Here is a 16,219-nt window from a genome sequence, read left to right as displayed (position 1 = left end):
CAGCTTACACACCATAATGATATTGAGTAAATTCACTGACAAAGGCAAAAAGCTGCAGGACAGGAGATATGAGGGATGGGACTGAAGGAGTCTCCAGTTGCTCCTTTTGCAAATGCAAGTTGCTGGGAGGGATGCATAGTGACAGAATGCTATGGATAGAGCCCAAGTAATCTCATTTTTCTTGTACCCACTACGACTTTTTTTTCCCCCCGTGTCACAGCAGCTAATTCTGTGCTTACTAAGTTCAACTGAAGTAAAGAGTAACACACACACAGAAGTTCCCTCTGGGATCATGTTTTAGATAATGAATTAGTTACTCTCTGTTCTTAGTCTCCCTTTCCCTTCCATTTCATATCCTTCCTTCCTGCACCTTTGTTTCCTCTCTTTTTTTTTTAATGTGAATCTTCCCCCAAACCTGTAGTATTCTTTCAGCACTCCAATTTTCATTCTCCGAGTACTTAGGAGATAAGCAAAACTTCAAATAATTCCTGCCCTTTTTTAAGCTTACTTCAACTGAATTTTGTGCAGAATTTATCATGTAAATTTATCACGTAAAGCAGTCTTTAAACAGGCAAAATTTTCACCTGTGTGGGGTGGAGCTCTTATAATTCATCTTCAGAGGCACCCAACTCCCACAAGTTTCAGTCAGACCAGCAGCTAGTTACTTGGTAGCTTGGAATATCAGGCTCTTTGATCCTGTTTTTCTGGTTACCTGAGGGCATTTATAGATGAGCTTGGGGAGGGCTTTAATTAGAGCTAAGGAAGTGATACTTCATCTCTACTAGGGACTGGTGAGACCCCAGCTGGAGTACTGTGTCCGGTTCTGGGCGCTGCACTTCAAAAAAAGACATGGAGAATCTTGAAAAGGTCCGGAGAAGGGCCACAAGAGCAATTAAGGGCCTGGAGGACAAACCTTATGGCTAAATACGGACAGTCAAAAAGCCTGAGGCTGAATCAATTCAGTCTTTGCAGGTTACTAAACTGCACAAATTATATTGAAACAGAAGTGAACAAACATTTACCTTTGATTCAAGAAATGCAGTCACATGCCTGTAGTAGCTCAGGCCAGAAGATGGGATACACTAGAACACGGATCTCTGGCTGTATGTTCACTTCCTTTTTCTGCTGCCCACAAGGTCTCTGGGGTTTGCAGTCCAGAATTATAGCAGCAGGGCTCTGGAGGGTTGCTTATCACTTCTTCTTCCTGCCTCCAGGTGCCTCTGGGATTTGTAGTCTACAGTTGCAGCCAGCAGTAAGCTTGAGTGGGGAAAGGAGTGTTTAACCCCCCTCCCTGGCCCCAGACCCAAGCCAAGGTTTGCCTGGGGCTTGCCCCCCACTCCCACTTTGTCAGCCAGCCCTCACTGCTCCAGCTAGGGAGCAGAGGGGTGGGGCCAGCCCTACTCTCTGCAGCAGATAGCACAGCCCAGCCCAGCCCAGGGCTGGAAAGCATGCTGGGATACTGTAATTTAACTTGAACCAGGAAGGGGTCTGGGACAAAAATGTCATAAACTGGTTTGACCCAAATCAATCCAGTCTGATACTACATTCTACCAGGTTTTTCTTAAACCAGTTTCAGCCATTTTAAAACTGGTTTATGTGTTCTGAGCTTCTGTTCTGTTAAAGATTTAAACCAGCTTCTGCTCACTTAAACCGGTTTATTTGTAACTTCTGTCCCTAGCCTATGAGGAAAGACTAAGGGACCTGGGACTGTTCAGCCTGGGGAAGAGAAAACTGAGGAGGGGCTTGGTGCTCATCTCATGAAAAGGATTAATATTGAGAGCTGGGAGAAGAACTGTTCACTAGGGTGCCCCAGGGAAGACAAGGATCAATGGCCATGAACTGTTAGAGGATGGTTTCAGGTTGGATGTAAGAAAGAACTTCTTTAAAGTAAGGGTAACCAGAAACTGGCATAGACTTCCGAAGGAGGTGGTGCAATCCTCAACCTTGGAAATCTTCAAGAGAAGACTGGACAGACACCTTGCTGGGATCACTTGATCTCAGCAGTATTCCTGCCCAGAGCAGGGGAGGGCGGGGATGGGGGGGGGGGGGGGGGGCGGCACTTGATCTTTTGAAGTCTCTTCCAGTCCTTAATTTCTATGATTCTATCATACTTTCACCTTCGCCCTTCTGCATTGTCTTGCATTTTGGGCAACACTGAGTGAATGCAAGACTGATTTTACACTGCCTAATGAGGATGCTTCCATCTTATGCCCCCTACGTACACTATGCACAAGTATAAGGTACAATGCAGAGCAGTGAAGAATCAGGCCCTCTTATTAAAACAATAAAACCAACTTTGTTATTTACAAAGGAAACAAAATTGTCCCCGTCTTCTGACCACTGAAACAACGCATGGCATCAAATTAAAATTTAAGTAGGACTACTTATAATAGAAAATGCAACCACTTTACATTGTTATCATACCCAAGACTGATTGGGACTCTTGTTCCTTAAACAGTTCAACAACTCCTAACAGAAAGAAGTATGTAAAATAAGTAATTAGGTTTCTTAATAGTGTATTTCATGAAGACTTATAAATGTGATTTCACATATTACCATTTTTCTCATACAGGTAAGCATTCATGCAAAGAAAGATTATATTGTTGCCCTTCTATTTCAATACTTTTACTGAAGCTAATATGTAATGTGAGGTCAATTTATAATTATACTGTTTCCTTTTAGATAATTTAGACTTTTGTAATGTTAGTTAAAAATATTAACTCCCTTTTTTGGCAATCTAAAAGTAGTTTAATTCCTCAAAACACATGAATATTTCCATGATCCTCTGAAATACAGCTAGTTTTGGTACAGTAACAACTATACCATACACCTAGTGAGAAAGCATGCTTACAATGCATCTCTTCCCCTTTCATGCTTCTGCACAAATGGGGTTCAGCAAGTCCACATGGGGAATCTACAGCTCTTATCCTTGTATTTCCAGCATTCTCTAAACCCACTAATTGTGACAGAATCTGCTACACAATAAATCTTGAGAAGTCTGTGGATCCAGAGAATGGACATAGGCTTGTCAGATCACTTTGTTTGGTTGAAAAAGGGACAAAGCTATTCCATCTTTTCTATGGCCATTTTCCATCAGGAAGCATCATTAACGCACCCTAAATACACTATTGGAAGCATCTTTATGCTGGGTAAATTGGGCTATATTTGAATACCTTAAATTATACTACCAAACTCGTGCTTGTGTGGTTCCGGTATCTACATTAAAATATTATCTAAAGCCTTCATGTTGCCCCACGTGATTTGGGGATAAATTGCCTCAATAAATATTATTATCCTGGGACAGACTAAGGACATATGTATAGTGGTGATTAATAGAAATAATGGCATACTATTTTTTTCACTAGCTCCATTGTATATATATATATATATATATATCATACCCTACTCAGTTCATCATCAAGAATTCACCTATAATTTATTCAAAAAAGATTTTTCTCCTCTTATAGTTACAACACTACAATGAAACCTGTTAATAATGGCCAAAGGGAGTGATAGTAGGTCTAGCTTTAACAGGTGGCTGCATAATGCTTTGCAATTAATTTCAAAAAGGATTTTTTTTTATTTTTTTTTTATAGGGGACTGGTGACTAGCAGAGTCTCACAGATGCAGGGTGACATTAGCACAGATATCCCCATTTCATAGATGACAAAACAAGACAAAGAATGACCAACCTTGTGATTTGTTCAAGGTCCATGATCACCATCTCACAGTTTCTACATTAGATTAAAATACGGTTGTAAACTGCACCACAGCAGGTAGAATGGGAAACCTGTTGCAAGCATTCAAATTTGTACCCTGATATGCCATCTAAACTGGTAAGACAATTTATCAACATACAGTATTTCAAAATTATTTGAATGAGAAAAAGTATTTATGTGGCACATCAGAATGGGACTAGGAGAATGAAACATTGAAGCTGGAATTTTTAGAAATGGATAAGTACAACTCTTTATCAGAAGGCTTACACCCACTAAATCAACAGAAGTTGGTTGTGCTACCGCTGTCATTGCAACTAGGACCAGGTCAGAGAGGCTGCAGCTGAAATATTATTTCATAGATTTCATAGACATTAGGGCTGGAAGGGACCTCGGAAGATCGAGTCCAGCCCCCCGCCCAAAGGGCAGGAAGTCAGCTGGGGTCACAGGATCCCAGCAAGATAAGCATCCAGTTTCATCTTGAAGGTGTTCAATGAAGGCGCTTGAACGACCTCCGGTGGCAGGTTGTTCCAGACCTTGGGGGCTTGGACAGTAAAGAAATTCTTCCTTATGTCCAGCCTGAAACGATCTTGTAGTAGTTTGTGACCATTCGACCTCGTCATCCCTTGGGGCGCTCTGGTGAACAAACGTTCCCCCAGATACAGGTGGTCACCCCTGATAAACTTGTAGGTGGCCATCAGATCACCCCTGAGCCTGCGCTTTTCCAGGCTAAAGAGCCTCAGGGCTCACAGCCTGTCATCGTAGGGTCTGCTTCCCTGACCTCTGATCATGCGCGTGGCTCATCTCTGGACTCTCTCAAGCTTCTCCACATCCTTTTTGAATTGTGGAGCCCAAAACTGGACGCAGTACTCCAGCTGCGGCCTCACTAAGGCCGAGTACAGGGGGAGAATGACGTCCCGGGATTTGCTTGAGAAGCATCTATGGATGCAAGCCAGCGTTTTGGTCGCTTTACTAGCCGCAGCATCGCATTGCAGGCTCATGTTCATCTTGTGGTCAATGATGACCCCCAAGTCTCTTTCTTCCATAGTGCTAGCCAACAAAGCACTGCCGAGCCTATAAGGATGCTGCAGGTTTTTTGGGGGGTTTTTTTGTTTGTTTTTTTTTTATTATTATTATTTTTTTTTTTATTATTATATAGGACAGAACAAATTTTTATCATGCTTGTTATCATGGTAATTCTTTAAATGATTATCTTTGAAAGATCTTATATTAGATAAGCTGGATAATTTATATTCCATGCATGTAAAGGTGTTCATGAGAGTGAACCAAAGGCACTCAAAAAAAAATTACAATAATTTAAATCTCACTGCCTCCTGTCAGCTGGAAAGAAGAAAAAGATTTGTGTTTTTTTTGTGACTAATACTAAAATACTACAGTGATAAGAAACTTGGTAAAACTAGACAGACAATCAGGATCTGACTGTACTAACATAGTTCATAGCTAGCATGATCTGACAGTTCCACTGAAGTTGCAACAATTTACACCAGATGAAAATATGATGAACTGAATGTCCAGGACAAATCATCAACCTTCACAATTCATATAAAAATAGAGCACTAACATTTAAATTTCCTTAAACTACTCAAATATGGATTGAACCAACATAATTGTGACAGTATTAAGAGTTACAAACCGAAGTAAACATATGCAAAATACATATTTTTAAAAACATTACAATTTAATCACAACCAATTATCAACAGCTCATTGTGAGACACACCTGTCACACAGAAGCTACCATCCTGTGAGAACTCAAGTTTCTGATATTGAGATGCCAGAGCTTTATAAAAAATTAAGCGGTATTTTTTTAAATAATGGAAAAGTGTCTTTTATTCCCCTCAACTACCTTTATCTTAGAATTGGATGTAAGGGCCAATGTTATGTTATTGGTAACTGAATTAAATTGCAGAAATATGTAAAAATATTTATAGAAAATTATGAAGATACATTTTTCAGCACCATTGCATTCACAATTGTAATCACAGTGCACTGTGTATGTGCATTGTGAAGCTGATCTTGTGCTTCAATAGTTTGTTCAGTTTTTCTCCATCGAATAATCTGTGCAAAGACACAAAATGCACAGAGCACAAAGATTTTAATGTAGATATTTTTGCAATTTCTCCTTTTTAAAATTACAAGATCGTTGTGTATATATTGTGTTCTCTTCCTATCTCATTGTAGTTCTTCTCATACCCTATCCTCAGATTTTATTACAAAATGACTATTATATTTAGGGTAGATCATGGTGTTGATAAAGCCAATAGCCTTCTGTATGAAGCATAAGTATTCTGTTACTGTCCAATAGGGAAATCATAGCATAGTTGTCAGTCATGGAGTATGTGATTTTGTATTATCTAAGTGCTACACTCTAACTGAGGCACAGTGTGAGAGGCAGTAGAAAAAGCAATAAATAAAAAATGGCCATGAATTTAACTAGAAAATAACTATGCTATTATTTATTCAATTGTATGGATAATATGTAGATATTTCCTTGCTGAAGCACAGAAATATATATGAAATGCTACAGGTACAAATTACACTATGCATACTATTTTAAGTGCTCATAAATGCTGTATTTTACATGTCATATCACAAAGCCATTACTCTCAGTAACAAAGTTTGACTACAAAAAGCATATTTTAGTAGGGCAAGGTTAACAATGAAGCACATTTTCCTACCGTTATAGAAGGCTGCCAAATAAATCCAATAAAGAAAGAGATCCAATGAAGTCACAGGTTACATGGTGGGATAAAAAGCTTGCAAAGATGTATACATCTGATTACTTTTAGACTGAAAGATTGACCTCTAGAGTTCAATAGAGCTCCTTACAGGGTAAAATCCTGGCCTCACTGAAATCAGTAAGTTTTGCAACTTCAGTTTCATTCCCAGTGTAAACAGAACACTTAAGTGCAGGACTGGAAATATGATTTAGTCTCCAGCCTTTAGAAGTTGCTAATTATATTATTTTTATTTGTTGCACTTCTTCCAAATATAAAATGTGCGCGTCTTACTGATTTTTAACCAGAAATATATTCAAGGTTTCTTTTTTTGCACCTGCAATGTGCCAATACATCAATTTAAGAATGGTATAGTACACCTATGTAACCTTCTACAATAAACTTCAATTATTTTTAATAAAAAAATCTGTAACGCTTGTCAAAGTTTTGTCCTCTTTACATAATATTATTCCTGTAAGCAGATAACAATTGAAGAATGAAAATTCCCTGAAAATATGAGTCCCTGTGTGTGAACACATGCATGTGTATTTTGAAACATTTTTTAATACTACATAGATAAATCTATTTTAAAAAATGCTTTCTAAGATTTACATTTGTATATGAACTCAGCACCTATACCTCATCTGCATTACATGATAAAATACTTATTTATTGAGATTTATAACACAAAAATACCCACATCCATCTGTTACTGTATATGATGCTGACCCCGCAACTGATGACACACAGGCAGACTGCTACTTCCAAGCAAGGCCCCAGCCACTTCAAAAGACTACAAACAGGCATATGGATTTGCCCAGATGGAGTCAATTGCTGTAGTGGGGCCTCTGTTTGCATGTGCCAGAGCAAACAAACAAACACAAGTACAATCAATATTTTCACAGTAAGTCAAGTTACGAAGGCCACGCAAAACCCTCACCGAAATTGGTGGGAATTTTCTTTAAGTGTGGAGTGAATGAGAACTGATGGACTAAGCCCCGCAGAATCTCCAACACACATACAACTTTGAGTATGAACAACACTTGGGCAAAAAACTTTTCGATCACAGTTAGAAGATTCAAACTCCTATATTCCAAAAGAAAAGCATATCAAAGCAGAAGAAACAAAGACATGTTACTTACATATTACTAGTCCTGTTAATTCTGAAAACACACTTACTGCAGATCTTTTTACAAAGAGTCCAAGTCTCAGAAAGTCTAAGAGACTAAGAGTCTCAGGGAACATGTACAAGAGATGCTAAATGCATAGTAGACTAATTCTAGTGTGCATTAGTGCGGCAGGAAAAAACCAAGCTAATACACAGAAGAATTAGTCTCTTGAACATTATGGTCACAAAAAAGCATGTGCCAGCACTACTGCGCAGTAGTTCTGGTTACTGAGCGTTGCGTTAGTAGTATCTGTTATTACAAAGGACTAAACATAACACACAGTAACTACGGTGCATTAATGCACGTGTAGACATGCCCTCAGAAACTAAGTTTCAGAAAAATTTTTGTCTGAACACAAGCAGCAGAACAGGGGCAAAGCTAAGAGCAGAACTCTAGGTTCTGAAGATCCATTTCCTGTTCCCTTGCAGTAAGATACAAAGGACAAAGTACTCAACAGCAAGCATACGTCATTTCAGGTATGTCAAGAGAGAGAACCGTTTGGTTTCTAACTCACTCATGCACTGACCTATTACTACTTACAGACACATAACCCACAGTACAAATCCTTATTCAATACATTAAGCAAGAGAAAGGGGAAAGATTTCAACCTCAAATGCAAAGGCTGCCTGTCCTCAGCATTTACTGCAACCTAGTTTCATAGTAGCTAGGGTCAGGAGGGACCTGAACAGATCATCTAGCCTGACGCCCTGCCACAGGCAGGAATGGATGCTGGGTTCACAAGACCCCAGACAGGTGATCATCCAACCTCCTCTTGAATTTGCCCACGGTAGGGGCGAGGACCACTTCCCTGGGAAGTTGGTTCCAGATTTTGGCCACCCTAACTGGAAAATATTGCTTTCTGATCTCTAACCTAAACCTATTCTCCATCAGCTTATGACCATTGTTCCTTGTCACCCCAGGTGGTGCTGGGGAGAAAAGCCTATTTACTGTTGATCCCCCGATGAGGTTGTAGGCAGCCACCACGTCCCTCCCTCAACCTCCTCTTGCTGAGGCTGAACAGGTTCAGATCCTTCAGTCTCTCCTTGTAGGGCCTGTCCTGCTGCCCTCTCACCAAGCGGGTGGCCCTCCTCTGAACCCTCTCCAGGCTGGCCACATCCCTTTTGAAGTGCGGCACCCAGTACTGGACACAGTACTCCAAATGCGGCCTGACCAAAGTCACAAGGAGGGGGAGTATCACCTCTCTGGACCAGCTTGAGATGTACCTTTGGATCCATGACAAGGTATGGCGGGCCTTGCTGGCTGCGGTCTGGCATTGGCGGCTCATGGTCATCTTGGAGTCAATAATGACTCCAAGATCCCTTTCCGCCTCTGTGCTTTCAAGAAGGGAACTCCCCAGCCTGCATGTATGCTGTGGATTCCTTCTCCCAAGGTGCAGCATCCTGCATTTATCTATGTTGAACCCCATCTTATTCTCATCTACCCACTTTTGTAGTCTGTCTAAATCTAGTTGCAGCCTCTCTCTCCCTTCAAGTGTGTCCACCTCAACCCACATCTTAGTGTCATCAGCAAATTTGGACAGTGTGCTTTCCACCCCCTCGTCCAAGTCACTGATGAAGATGTTAAACAGTGCGGGCCCGAGGACCGAGCCCTGGGGTACCCCACTGCTCACATCTCACCAGGTTGAGTACAACCCATCCACCACTACTCCCTGGGTATACCCCATCAGACAATTTTTTACCCATCCAACTGTGCAGGCATCAATGCCGCAAACGCTTAATTTATTGATGAGGATAGGGTGAGAGACAGTGTCAAAGGCCTTCTTAAAGTCTAGAAAAACTACATCCATGGCGACACCATCATCCAAGTATTTAGTTTCTTGGTCGTAAAAGGCATTCAGGTTGGTCTGGCAGGACCTGCCTTTGGTGAACCCATGCTGATTGCCCCTGAACATGATCTCCCCTGCAGGCCCCCCACAGATGTGCTCCTTGATGATTCTCTCCAAGATCTTCCCGAGCACCGAGTTGAGGCTTACAGGCCTATAATTACTTGGGTCCTCCTTTCTCCTCTTCTTAAAAATAGGGACCACATTAGCCAGTTTCCAATCCCCCGGCACCTGGCCAGATGACCATGAATGCTCATACAGCCAGGCCAAGGGCTCCGCGATGACCCCTGCCAGCTCCCTCAACACCCTTGGGTGGAGGGCATCTGGACCTGCAGATTTAAAAATGTCTCGCCCTTCCAGAAGATCCCTAACTACATCTGCACTGACTGAAGGCTTGATAGAGCTATTCCCAAGATTGTCCCTACCTCTGGTAGGTGGGATATCCCAGTCCCTGTTCAGGAAAATAGAGGCAAAGAAACTGTTAAAAATATCAGCTTTCTTGTCTGGCATGGCCACCAGATTACCGTTTGTGTCTTGCAGGGGCCCTACATTGCCTGGTGCCCTCTTCTTGCTCCCAATGTACTTGAAAAAGGACTTTTTGTTGTCCTTAATCCTGGACGCTAGCCTGAGCTCCATCTCTGCCTTGGCCTTCCTAATAGCCCTCATACACTCCTGGGCCGAGGAGGAGTACACTCCTCCTTGGTGATAGTTCCTCCCTTCCATTGGTTGTACACCTCCCTTTTGGTCATCAGGCATTGCTGAATGCCCTTGCTGAGCCAAGGGGGTTTCTGAGCACTCTTACCCCCCTTGCTTCTCTCAGGAACTGTTATCCTTTGGGCCTGGAGGATCGCCCCCTTAAGGTATGACCATCCCTCGTGGACTCCCATCTCCTCTACCTTCTGGGCCCTTAGTGCCTCCCCCATTAGTCTCCTAAACTCATTGAAGTTGGCCCTTCTGAAGTCAAGAGCTTTAGCCTTGGTGTGAGCCCTAGATGCCCTGTGTTGGATAATGAAATCCAGCAGGTGATGATCGCTATTGCCCAGGTGGTCAAGGACCTGCAGTCCCCTCACCAGGTCATCCCCCATGGCCAGGACCAGGTCCAGCAAGGCATTACCCCTAGTGGGGCTGTGTACTTCCTGGATAAGGTAAACCTAAATTATATCTTTCTTCTCCTCTTACCTATGAGGGGTGCATGTATCTGCATAGACTTCTGTCCCATTCTTCCAGCCCACTTTCAACCTGTACCTTACATACAACCTGTGCAGAGCACCTACTGCACCCAAATCGCCACAGCGGCTATTCCTAACACCCCAGGTAAGGCTGCTGGGACCAACCCAAGTGCTGGCCCCAGCCTCCCCTATTCCACCCTGGGCAATTTGCCATGGGCCACAGCGTGTATGCAGGGGCATGCCCATAGACAACCAGCAACGAGACAAATATGTGCTGCTACTATTTGTTCCCAGGGGAACTACATGCTCATGGGGATGTGTCCAAGGACTCCATCCTTTTAACCAATTGGTAAATTTATCATTGAAGTAAATGGAATCACTGCCTGAGAGAACTACTACTGTGCCTGCTTCCACAAAAGCCAATGAAAATTTCTTAAATTCTCACTGACTTCCACAGCAGGCAGGATTTGGCCACAATTATAAAAATACAAGTTTTATAAAATGCTCCAGCTTTCCCCAGATGGGCTAGCTGTTATCATAAGACTTCTGCTTTTATCACTTGCTTCCTACAAAAACCAGGAAGATCCTGGCAAGCCACAGAAACAATTTTATATTAAACTACCATAAAAAAGCATGTAGCCAGTACACAGACACTTGTGCACTCTCTTTCCCATTGCTAATGCTGGGTTCACGCCTCTTGGACTTGACTGGCTGTTGCAGAGCAGGGAGTGCCCACTGCCAGCACTATGTCCTAAGAGCTGTGGTTGTACGCAGATGGCATTCACCACCAGGGATTCTACTGAAACACGGAGCTCCCATTTGCAGCAAAGGATCCCTAAGGAACCCTACTCATACAGGCTGTATAGCAGATACACTCTCTTAGTGCATCTACATGCATCCCTGGATGGTTTCACTTCGCCTCTTCATAGGAAACTAGCACCTATTTTGTGAATGGTGCTGGCCATCTACAGAGCCACATCACAACAAGGTTTGCAGAGTCATAACAGTCCCTTTGGGAAAGCTTCTGTCACCTGAGGCTTATGTTCATCCTCTGGTGTAGCCTAGGACTGACTCGAGCCCTTGGCACTGAGATTTCTAAGAAAACAGTCATCAGACATTTGTTCTATCTAATATATTCTACACCAGCCTTCAAAAACAAAAGTAAAAGCAACTCCCACCACAGACAATCACGAGAAAAATGCTTATGTATTATTATTATCACTGCATACTTCTACATATGTAGTTACAAATCCTGTCGCTCTTTAATTTTAATTGCATGTGTGCTACAGAGAGAGCAATATATACCATAAGGAGCTACAGAAAGGACAAAATCTTCCAGAATGATTAGGTGCAATGTCTTTGCTATCTAAGCCTTTCCAGCTCATTAATATTTCATTTTTATATATGCCTTAACTGTTTGTTGCAACATGCTCCTATTTCCCCCTTTTAAGTACAAGCAAGTGGGACTGTTTGATGCAACTAGTAAACCTTCCTTGTCTTTCCCCTCCGATGCCTCTTGAGGGTTTTAAACACTTCAAGTGCAATATATACTAGAAAAAAAAAACATGTCTCACATTGAATCCATCTAAAAAGATTTTTTTCAAGTTTCCCTTCTAGTCACATTCATCTGTGAAAGAGCGTAAAAAGAAAAGTCATGAAAATAAGCAGTACTATACATACTTCCTGAGCTGCAGTTCTCACTGAAGCTGAAGGGAGAGACTGCTTGACAGTGTTTCCCAACTAGTGTGCTGTCAAAAATGAACAGGCGTGCTGCTGAATTTTGCCATGGCAACGAGGTACAATAGGTATAAGGATGGGGAATGCCTTAACAGGTGTGCCGCGGAACATTTTTATTAATGTAAGTGTGCCTTGGGCTGGAAAAGGTCTCCATGGGAAAGAAACTCAGCGAAACAACTCTCAACAACTTTCCTTTCCTTCAAGGAAAGGCAGAATGTGGAGAACACCTCATTCAGTTGAGAAAATGAAAATAGGACATACTAAAGAAACACATGAGATTTTCACAACCCCCTCCCATTCTAAGAAACATCCCAGTCTTTTGTACTCTTCAATGCAGATCATGTGTTTTAGAAGAACAACAACAGGTAGCAAACATCCTTGAGCTAACAACTCAAACTTGAACCCCCTACAAACAACACATTCAATACAACCACATCCAACTCATTTCTACTCCAAAGACATCATTTCTTCCTGCAATCCCCACAAGTTAAAGGCATCTTCCAAGAAGGTCATGTGAAAAATGACAAACTTAGGTCCCAATTCTCCTTACACTTGCACCCCAGTGTGATTCAGGAAAAATTTCACAGGCATGTATGGGAGGTTTTGATCAGAGGAGGAAAAGCAGCCTGCCCTCTGCATTTCCCAGGGTGTGCTGCCTACTCCAGGTTTGTCTTGTAGCTGTTTGACTAGTTCAGGGCAAAGCTCCAGGTCCCACGTGAGACAGAATGGGCTCTCAGCACAAAATAAATCATTCACAGGAGTGTCACCGGTGGCTTGCTTTTCCTCCACCACCATCCACAAAGGCCACGTGTCCTCAGCCACTGTGCCCTTGCCCACACCCAGCTGCTGCAGATGGGCAGCAAGGGAGAGGGAAGCCACCAGGCAGTGTGCGCGCCCAGGGCACATGTGGTTTTAATGGAGGGCCTAGGGCTCCTCCACTTTGCAAGCTGCCTCTGCTGCCTGCCAGCATCCAAGCGCTCCCCTGAAGTGCTGCGTCTGCGAGCTGCCAGCACAGCCAGCCTCCTCTCGGCAATGCCACCCAGCAGTCCCGTGCCACCAGAGCCTAGGGAGCAGCACAGCCCCCCACCCTGGCACAGGCACCCCAGATTCTCCTGCTGCCACTGGAGCAGCAACATAGGGGTTGCCCACCTCCTCCCTCCTCCTTTCCCAATCAGCTGCCAAAGCTGCCTTGCTTCCCCAGCCCCGGATCTACCTACAGGACGCAAAGCAGAAAGGAGCAATCTCATGCTAGCACCACTCCCCCCGCCCTGGGGGAGTGCAGGGTGCCCCATCCCGTGCAGCTCCCCCTTCCCAAACCAGCAAGAGGGGCGGGACGCCAGGCAGGTCCCCCCCTGCCCCACCCCAGCATGTCAGGAGCCCAGCAGCAGCAGCAAGGCCCGGCTGGCTGTCCCCCGCCCGTGACACCCCTGTCACCTGCCGGGTGCCCGCAGGGAGGGAGAGGGGCACGGAGGGGGATCGGCTACCTGGCTGGACTGCGGCTCGGCGGGCTCCTCCAGCGCGCTCAGTGCTCGCTTTCTGTTTTGGATGTGGGGGGGCCTCTTCCTTGCCCCCCTCCGCCGCCTCTGCGGGTTGGGCCGGCTGCCTTCCCCGCACGCCCCCTTGATCCGGGGCTAATAATCCTCCTGGAGCCAGCACAGCTCCTCCGCCAGAGCCGCCTCTTCCCAGGCAGTCATGTTGCCCTGTGTATGCAGCCGGCTGTTTGCCGGAGAGAGGAGGGCTGGGGGCGGCGCTTGCAAGTGGCCGTGTTGCCACCTCACGGGAAGGCAGCGCCTCGCCTCCGCGCGAGCTGCCGAGGGAGGGAGGGGCGCGCGGGCAGCGCAGGGGAGGAGAGCCGGCGGCCACAGCCTCCGACTCAAGGCGAGGTATTGGCACCAAGGGCTTGGGAAGCCTCACCTCCCTGGGCTCTGAGTCAGCACAGAGGGAGCAACATTTTCCCAAGCCTCCTTGTTGTTTTTTTGCAGAAATCTAGTTGGTCTAATAACGGTTATCACCTCTACCACCAGTCCCGATTCCCAAGCTCCCCTGGCATCCTAGAAAATGACCTCAAGCGGTCACCTAGCACAACCCCCAGCTCCAAGCAGGACCAGCCCCAGCTACATCATCCCAGCCAAGGCTTTAGCACAGGAGCAAGCACAGAGCTGGGAAAGAATCTCATCCAGGGACTCATTTTCGCTCCTTCGCAGTCACCATCTGCTTGAGCACTTCCACCCCACCCCCTGTACTGTAGGATTGCGGACTCCTTCCTCTTCCCCCACCCTCTCTTTATTTTAGGTATTGATGTGCCTGGCTATTTGCTTTCCAGTTTCTGGAGTGCACCTATCACAATCCAACCACAACTGCTTGTCACTGGAAACATAAAAGCAGAAAACAGCAGTTCCCCTTCTTAAAAACAGGTTCCAATGTCAAGGCAAGGTTTTGCTCTTTGTGATACCAGTGTCAATGCAGGACTGACTCCACAGGAGAGGAGGCTAGTCAGTCCAGTTAGTCCAGATTTACACCCAGGAGACTGAGATCAGAATATAACTGCAACACCAAAAACACAAAGGAAGTGAAAATGAGGAAATGGCATTGTTTTGTGCAGTTAGCACTCCAAACTGCAAGGGAGACTTACTGTTTGCAAACTTCGTTCCTTACCAACATACACCCAGTACCATTCCAGCAGCCTTTACTCCTCTGAGTTGTGTTTCTTGATACAAGTAGTCCCCTCCGTTTCAGTAGCACAAGTTGCACGGCTCACATGAGTAATGATGATGCACATGAGACATGTGCCCTATAGTCCTGATCTTACTATAAATAAGCAAAGGCATAATGTTAGGCTCGTAAGTAGCCCCATTGGCTTAACTAATAGTGTGCAACAGGCAAGGATTTTTGTGGGTGATATCTTTTGCTGGACAAACTGCATGGTTGGAATAGACTTAGACAAGCTTTTGAATGCAATGCATTCTTAACATTATACACATACTTAAGTCTGTTACTGAAACAGAGGCAAAATCTTTGACTCTGAAAACAAGTGATTTACCTTCAGATCCATGCAGGCCTACTCGCACACTAAAGTCAATGGAATAACTTTTGACATCCAAGCAGCCAGGATTTTACCTCACGATGTATTGTTGTAAAACATTTAACACTGATAAATCATTTTTGAAAAGCAGTTGGGTCAATTCCTGTTGCACTTACATAGGCAGAATCCACCTCACGGCAGTGGGAGTTTGTCTAGGAAAAGACTGCAAGATGTGGTGCGCAATTATCTGGAAATGTAGGTGTTGCAAATTTATGGAGAATAAAAAAACTAGGTACTACTTACGAAATGCTTTCTAAATAGATAAGTCATGCCTATTGCCCAGGACTCTAGTCTAAAAGGTATAATTGATGTAACCTGACATAACCCATATGTAATTCTGCTGTGTTGCTCTGTTCCCCTTTCCTGCTGGTATTGAATAATAAATCAGGAACAGATAACATATTCTGCAGCAAATGATACAAGAAAGGTTACAGTACATTGTGCAAGATGCTTAATGACAGGACTAGGAATACAAGGCTAGAAGTAGAAATATTTTAGTAATCCTTCCTCCTGGGATAATGTTTCCTGGGAAAAAACTGTTCAACCTTAACTTACATTACTTAACATTTTGCAGATTGCAAACAAGGATATATAGTATCCAAATACTTGGAGTCAGAATCAGTTTCAAGTTCAGCAAAGTACTTAAACATGCTTAGTTTTGAGCACGTGATTAGTACCACTGGAGACAAGAGGATTATTCACAAGCTTGACCTTAGGTACATGCTTAAGTAATCTGCTAGACTGAAATGGATGTAGGCACATGTTT

At 43.9% G+C, this 16,219-nt stretch overlaps 1 protein-coding gene across 1 annotated transcript in view; it reads right to left on the bottom strand.

The window, feature by feature from the left end:
• CCSER1 (coiled-coil serine rich protein 1) overlaps positions 1-14,120 on the bottom strand; it is a 1,487,243-nt gene extending 1,473,123 nt beyond the window's left edge. The window contains exon 1 of the mRNA XM_019488094.2: positions 13,856-14,120. The gene's annotated coding sequence lies outside the window, so the exon portion shown is untranslated. The remainder of the gene's footprint in view (positions 1-13,855) is intronic.
• Positions 14,121-16,219: the final 2,099 nt, after the last annotated feature.

This window comes from Alligator mississippiensis, chromosome 2 (genome assembly GCF_030867095.1).
Source record: "Alligator mississippiensis isolate rAllMis1 chromosome 2, rAllMis1, whole genome shotgun sequence".
Lineage (NCBI taxonomy): Eukaryota > Metazoa > Chordata > Crocodylia > Alligatoridae > Alligator > Alligator mississippiensis.
Note: the sequence above shows the minus strand (reverse complement) of the source record. Positions and strands in the feature narration are given on the sequence as shown.